The 8,041-nt window shown below is 36.2% G+C and overlaps 1 long non-coding RNA gene across 1 annotated transcript; it reads right to left on the reverse strand.

Annotated features, from left to right (window-relative positions):
- Nucleotides 1–117: 117 nt before the first annotated feature.
- On the reverse strand, nucleotides 118–883 carry LOC133528535 (uncharacterized). The gene is made up of 2 exons (XR_009801008.1): nucleotides 709–883; nucleotides 118–286 (listed from the first exon to the last, which is right to left on the reverse strand). It is a non-coding gene; the product is annotated as an uncharacterized LOC133528535 (long non-coding RNA).
- Between the last annotated feature and the right edge of the window lie 7,158 nt (nucleotides 884–8,041).

Genomic DNA, 8,041 nt, shown 5'->3' on the forward strand with positions numbered 1-8,041 from the left:
AAAAATATGGCCCGTTTAGAAGTCCCTTCAGCACAGTGGGTTCTGGTTACGTGAACAATATATAACCAGTACACCGCACAAATCGTAGACAATTTAAAAGTAAAATAATACGAGAAATAAAATCAAACGCTTTATTATTGGTTTTCTAAATAATGATAATTATAAAGCATCTTCAAATTATTTAAAGTATATCAAGAACAGTATGAATAAAAGGGTCTAGCAGGCTAGGTTAACATGACTGCCCCCCACGAGGGATTTGGTTATACTTTTAATGTAGTGGCTGCACCTGAGAACAAATAAATAATTAATTTAAAACATAGTTTTTCTATTTGACTTAGTAAATACGTATATATGCGTCAATCCTAATGTGCAACAACCTAGTTAGAAAAGGCAAAAGAACTGCTCAAGCTACTTGTTTTATGAATACATGAGTTATAATATCACTCTCGTCGATAAATGACATGGATAAAATGCATAGCCATCAAATGACGCCATTTTGTTACAATAAATATGTCGTCACGCGAAATAACTATAAAGGTATCAAACACAAACTAGGTAAGTACAACCACACACCACACCTCGAGTATATGGCTAAAACTATTTTACAGCGGAATTGAATACAAAGCATTCATAATTATTTATTAATAATGAATACAAGCGAGTGATGACAAACATTAATTTCGACCATAACATCAGCTTTTTACTTACTTTCGAAAATTTCCGTATATTCCTCCAGGTTCCACGTTATTAGATGGTTTCTTAGATCTTCGTCCATGCTCACAAAACAGACAAGTTTTTAAGCACACTTATACTATACACTTGTACTAGTTTACAGTTAAATTATGGACAGGATCTAAGTAAATAAAAACACCGACCGTCGCAACGAAAGACGCTGGGGCAATGGCTGTTCTGTGACTTGCGCAATTCCTTTCTCCCTCCCCCGCCACCGGCGCATACACCATGGTGTTGGCACAACTTTTTGATTCGTTCAGAATACAATGCATTATAGTAGCCATAACATAATAACTTGTAACGTGTACACTCGTATCTTTATTTTTACATATCAATAGTTAGTGTTACGATGCATATATTAAACGAGACAAACGTTTAATATTTACAACACTTGCATCTTTACATATACAACGAAATTGTAAGCAGTACTAAATTGCATTTAACTAGAATTAAACAGTGATGTTTAAAAAACAAGTTTTACACGATACAACATTTTTTGTTACTACTACCGGATTTTAGTAGGTATAACTATATTTTTAACTACTATACGTTCTGGTAGTATTGTAGAAAAATATTTTTTTCGGTGTACTTGGATTACGATACTTATATACAATAAATATTGAAATAAGTAGGTAAAAGTAAACTGTATGTAGTACATAGTAAAACGCTCATCATACAAGTAGGTAAGTGTCCTCACCAAGACTTAAACCAGGGACCATCACTTTCATAGGCGTAGGGTCACCGACTACGCCAGATAGGTCGCCGCAGTAAGTAGATTTATAATTTCAATTTTGTCATTTTATTTTAGTAGGTATTTCTCAGAAATGAAATAAATCAATTCCCGGCAGCAGCTTTTTGTAAACAGTGCCTTCGGTAATTACATTCGGCAAATGCCTACTACGAGCCCCGATGCATATGTTTTCGTCTACGAGTATACCTACTTCGTTTTTTAAAGATTAGATTTTTTCTTGTCGCAACTTTTTCTTCCGAAATGCTAAGGTTCCTATGATATCTTATATTGCGATACAATAATATGTAAACGGCACTATAATTGAGTGCATATTTACACAAATTTAATTTTGAAGGAAAATACGTTGCACACATTTTTGAGGTTATAATCTGTAAAAAAATGCGGTATAGTCAGACCATTTTTGAGGTTCTCCCGAGTGTACAAAAATAATGTTTTAGTAAAAATAATCACTAATGTTTAATACTAATACCTATTAATATAGTTTAATTATATATGGAAATATTCTACAATAACTCTAAGGGCCTGTACAGACGGACTGCAACTCGACTGCAACTTGTATGGGAACTGCATGCCGACTGCACTCCAACTGCAACATCGACGTGCAGTTCCCATACAAGTTGCAGTCGAGTTGCAGTCCGTCTGTACCGGCCCTAAGGGCCTGTTTCACAATGTCCAAGTAAGTCCTGAATAAACTAATTGCCACTTATCTGACGAATAAAGTCATCGTTGGCGTTTCACAATCTACAAAATAAGCTTAACTGGTAGATAAAGTGTTTTGCAGGAAGTTTTATTTGGCAGTTATTTAATTTGTTAATTAGCTATCCAATACTTAACTTGGACATCGTGAAACAGGCCTCAAGTACAAGATATCTCTCTAATACAAGAAATACCATTTGTACTGAAAGAAAAAATAACGATTTTTTTATTTTTCCGGGTATGGATATGACAGATGTAATAAGGGCTATTACCAAAAGGAAAGAAACATGGCTTTGCCAATGTACTGCAATACACAGACTTTAAAATTAATATTGTCTGCCATGTGGACAATATAGGGCGCGTTTTTTCCTAGACTTTATTCTTTTCCCACCACCTACTTACTCATAAAACATGCAATATAATTATAAAGTACTAAGTACTCACAACGTGCTGGCAAGTATTTTAATAAAAAATAAAGGTCATAGCAACGGAATTACAAGGCGCAGGGTACTTTGTATAATTATGTAGATTAGCTCGGTTTAGTCGTGTATTAATAAAAGGTCACTATGTACAAAAAAAAATACGTTTTGTACGTGTCTCGTCAGTACCCCTAGTGTAAATTTATTCGATATCGTAACGTGACGTAACTCAAAAACCGCTGAACGGACTTTCACGCGGTTTCCACTGATCAATAGAGTGATTAAATTTAATAAAAAAAATATAGTATTAGAGCTACGACGAAATTCAAATAATAGTCACACCAGGCTTCGTAGCCAACGTGCCAATCGTTAACGCTCCGTCACTCACCATATTAGTGTGACAGTGGCTACGCAGGCTGAACAAAGATATTCTATACTTTCGAGTCTTTTCATTCCTAATTATTATTCCTACTTATTTTTATCCCAACATCTATAACTTTTCCGAGATAATTGAAAATGTGAGAATAGATATCCAGCCCCCTCCTATGACGTCGACAAGAAACCAAACCTCCCCAGTCATATGATCACCCTCGCTAATAGGTACATCCCTTAATCCTCACGAACCACCGTCCCTTTTCCCCCGCACTTGAAAGAGAGGGAGGCGGTTTCCGAGTTTTCCGATGACGTCCGCCCGGGCGTGGTGGCCTTGGGCGGTGTTCTGAACGCTTACCGAGGCGATGATTCAGGCTAGCCAGTATGTGTGGTTTTAGGAGTTGTTGTAGGGCTCGAGGTCGGAGGTTAGGTTGGTTCGCAGTTCGCTAGTGTGTTGTAGGCTTTAGTAATGCTTGGCCTTGAGTGGTAGAATCGATAGGCGCGCGCTCAGCTGGGCCCGGCGGCGGCGAAGTACGCGTGGTAATGAATCGGTACTTTGTTTTGGAATTCCGATACCCGGGCAAGCGTGGGAGGTTCTATTTGTCTTGTTTCGGTGTTTTTACCCGACTATAGCAAAAAGGTCTATGTCGCTTTTTACGTATTTATTTAATTGATAATCCGATCCTAAAAGGAGGTTTTTATAACAAATAAACCTAGTTGGGTTAAATAGTGGCTCTTGCAAAAATAATATGACATACTTTATTATACGTTAGATGTCATATACTAAAGTAAAAGTAACAAAGGCAAAGCCCTTCAGTGGCGGAAACCAGATTCAAACCGTCTTGTCGTCGTGCGGCTAATGGTGCACCCACATTGGCTGTTATAAAATATTATATTACATTGTGTGACAGGGACAACGTAATAAGTCACTTTCAATACTATTATGTTGTCCCTGCCACACGATGTTTTTAACATTTTATCTACACACATATCATAAACCCTCTACGATGCCTTCAAAATCCGTAAATAATAATGGCCAACATTACGATAAACTGTTTTGTTACAACAAATTTCTTATCTGTGATAATGTTGTAATTGCTTCATAACTACATCAAAATCGATTTGGTTATGACATTCAAATTTAGAACATCTCTGCAGAAAAGCAATTCGATTTGTCCTCTATTCTAATATCAGCCGAGATGCCTTTTTGTTCGAAATGAAATGTAAATTGCATACAATTTTAAGATATCTCGCATGTTAGTTTGTTGTCTGTCGCATGTGTCGCATTGAATGATACGGAAATAGGCCCCCCGACTCTAGTTTGTCTCTGAATTAAAAAAAAACTACGAATGCGTGACATTCGTGAAAAAAGTTTTCATTTACCGCCATTTGACGTACAGTTTATCTTTTAATTAGTTTTAAGTATAAAATGAATATGTTTTGTTGTTTTGAAGTAACTATAGCAAAAGTTTCGTGTAAAATGGGCGATAAGAATATTTCGGTGACGCCACCACATATCCGCGAGTTCGGCCAAGAGAGCAACGATATCCCAACGTTGGCTGTAATTTGGGTTAGTTAATATATCATAAAAAGTTTATAATATGTGTAGATAAAATAGTGTACTCGTATGTAACTTACATAATTAGGCATTAAAACACTCGTGTGATTATTTTAAGAAACTTACTTCGTTTCTTATACCCACACTCGTGTATTTTAATGCCTTTTATTATGTAGCAGTCACATAAACTACTATTATAATAACCAACGTGGGAGCCACATAACACTGACCCTGGACCTCTACCGACTAGCTCATCCCAATTTCTCGACGATATGCCATCTTAGAAAGACAAGGCGTCTTTTAACAACTTTAAGTCAAGGTAATAAATATCGACACGAACAAAGTGCCAAAAATATGTACACACTACTTTAATGTATATGCAATAAGGTCGTGTATACATATTTTTGGCACTTTGTCCGTGTCGATATTTAATACCTTGAATGTACCTCATATAGGAATCCCCTTTAATAATTTATTCATTTTCTGCCTGGATCTGGCAGACTTTGTTTAAAATTTCCCATAATTTCTCCGAAATCACGTACGTTCCTTCAAATATACATGATATATGAAGCCGAGGATCGCTCGAGGACAAGACTTGTCTATATTTAGACGGTTTTTATAAGCAGTTTTAAAACAGAGCGCGATGTCTTGCAAAAAATGACGATAAAAAAGTAAACCTTTGGATGCTAATTGAGATATACTATTGACAAATCAGAAATTGTTATTTAAGAAACTTTACCGTCAAATAAGATAATATTAATATATAAGGTGTAACAAAAATAATCGGGATCCGTTTAAGGGCTTATTCGGTACTTCTAGGTAATTAGGAAAAACAAGAAAAAAAAATTGACTCAAAAATTTTCTTTCTTTTTTTTCGACCAGCCCTCCATACAAAGGCCTACATTTTTGTGTCAAAAAAGTTATTCTTCTATCTTTTCCAAATCAGAACACGATACTAAATGTGCTTAAAAAGATCCCCACTATTTTTGTTACACCCTGCAATCTGCATATTTGGCAGGTACACATATACATTGACGACCTGTCTGGCCGTCCCGGGTTCAAATCCTGGTAAGGGCATTTATTCGTGTGATGAGCATGGATATTTGTTCCTGAGTCATGGATATATATATATATATATATCGTTGTCTATAAGTACCCGCAACACAAGCCTTATTGAGCTTACTGTGGGACTTAGTCAATTTGTGTAATAATGTCCTATAATATATTACTAGCTTTAGCCCACGACTAACACTGCCTAGCTCCGCGAATAAACTACCCCATATCCTTCCCCGGGCCTGAAACGATCTCCATATCTATACCATAAGAGAGAAGAATAGCTTTTCGAATACGAAATAACGGTAATTTTTCCATGAAATTCCATTTTGGGAGAAAACGGTTTCCACTAACTAAATCTTCACAAAGGCGAGAGTAAACAAGGTCGGCGTACCGAAGGGGAGTATCCCGGGTCCTCTGCTCTTTTTACTGTACATCAACGACCTACCGAATGCGATACATGTTGAATGCATACTCTTTGCGGACGACCTATTGGTCGTCATACTATGTAGTGATGATAAAACCTACAATAGTGACATAAATAAAACAATCGCTGATGTAATAAACTGGTTGTATAGGAACAATCTTCAAGTAAATATATCGAAAACCACATTTGTTCAGTTTATAAACAGAAATGGCAAAAAGCAACAACTGTTATGTTTGTTTGCTCACTGCTCAGATACGGCGTTCTCCTCTGGGGAAATTCAAGCCATGAAAGACGCGTACTTTTAGCACAAAAACAGTGCGTCAGGGCGATCTGTAACGCAGACGTCTTAACATCTTGTAGGCCGCTATTTAGGGGCCTGAATTTATTGACTGTGCCATGTATTTATATATACATATATGAAGTTTGATTATTCGTCAAGAATCACCCAGAATTCTTCAAAAATTAGACAAGACATATGCAACTTTCTTACAAGGTACCCAAATCGCCTTGCTGGTCCTGGCCGTAAGACACAATTGTACAGCAATAACGCATACTGTAAGTCCATTGACATTTTTAATCGCCTACACGATGACATTAAAGATTTGCCTATTAATTTATTTAAGCGTAGACTTAAGAACTGGCTCATTCAAGAATGTTATTACTCTGTTGAAGAATATTTCGATTACTTTCGACATCATACTTGACACTTTATGGTACAATTAGTTATTGAATCTGTATTGTAGTTATGACATATTAGTAATATAACATAATTGTAATTTTGAAAATTTTGACATTTTAGTAATACGTTAGATTTAAGTGCATTAGAATATTAGATTTAAGTACTCTAAATGCGTACCGTTGCATGTTTTTTTTATATATATATTTAGGTATTATTATAATAATTTTGCATGCCAGTTTCTGGTGGAATGTGTGTGACGACTATATATTTTAAACATCTTTTGTACCACATTTTAAAGCGAAATAAAGATATTTGTATTTGCAAATCACTTTGATTTTGATGTCGATCGCTTCAGCATAATATATTCTAGGTTAACTAGGTATTCTAGGTTAACTAGGTATTCTAGGTTTCGCTTTTTTGGAAAAAAAAAACTTTTTTGTTTTGCAAATTTTGAAAAAAAAGGAACACCTTTAAACCTAGTTTTTCATTGTGTCAATAACAAACTAAAAATCTTGGAGATTAGAAAATATTTAGAAATGAAAAAACGTTTTCTCTTTTTCACGTGGTGTTGTGTTGTCATGATGGTGGTGTTTTTTGATCACGTGGTATACTTCCCTCTTAACCTTTTAACCGCCGTAGACTGATATATAAAGACATACAATATCCAGCTCATTTCGCCGTCTGATAAATAAAACAAAACGCGGTGTAACTTCGTATACCGGCGGCGACACGAGCACGGTCGGTGAAAAATTCTAAGCGGTTAAAAGGTGAAGAATCTGTAGGGCTAAGATGGTCGGCTCTTTATTATTTGTCACCATGTCTGTCACGTTCTAACAAGTATGTAAGTGCGAAAGTGACGGGCAAAGTGACAGGCGATAAAAATGGAACCATGCTGCCACCACTGAATTACTTTTTTGGGATACGTAAGTACAGACTGTAATTGAGCCATTTAGAGTTCAAGCTAATTTGGTTGTCAATACTAACGGTATGAAATGTCCAATGTAAAGTAAACCGTAAATGGGTCAACAATTGTCCGTGACTGTATGTCCAATGTAAAGTAAACCGTAAATGGGTCAACAATTGTCCGTGACTGTATGTCCAATGTAAAGTAAACCGTAAATGGGTCAACAATTGTCCGTGACTGTATGTCCAATGTTAAGTAAACCGTAAATGGGTCAATAATTGTCCGTGACTGTACATCGACAAGGTGACTGAGAAATCTCGAAACAACGATTTTCTTAATGAATCCTAGCTAGATCGAGACATCATATTCATATGACATATCGCCCCACTTAAGTACAGCTAGAGTCCGACACAGAGGGACGGGACGAGCCAGAGACTCAGAGACGCGACA

Source organism: Cydia pomonella, chromosome 19, assembly GCF_033807575.1.
Source record: "Cydia pomonella isolate Wapato2018A chromosome 19, ilCydPomo1, whole genome shotgun sequence".
Classification (NCBI taxonomy): domain Eukaryota; kingdom Metazoa; phylum Arthropoda; class Insecta; order Lepidoptera; family Tortricidae; genus Cydia; species Cydia pomonella.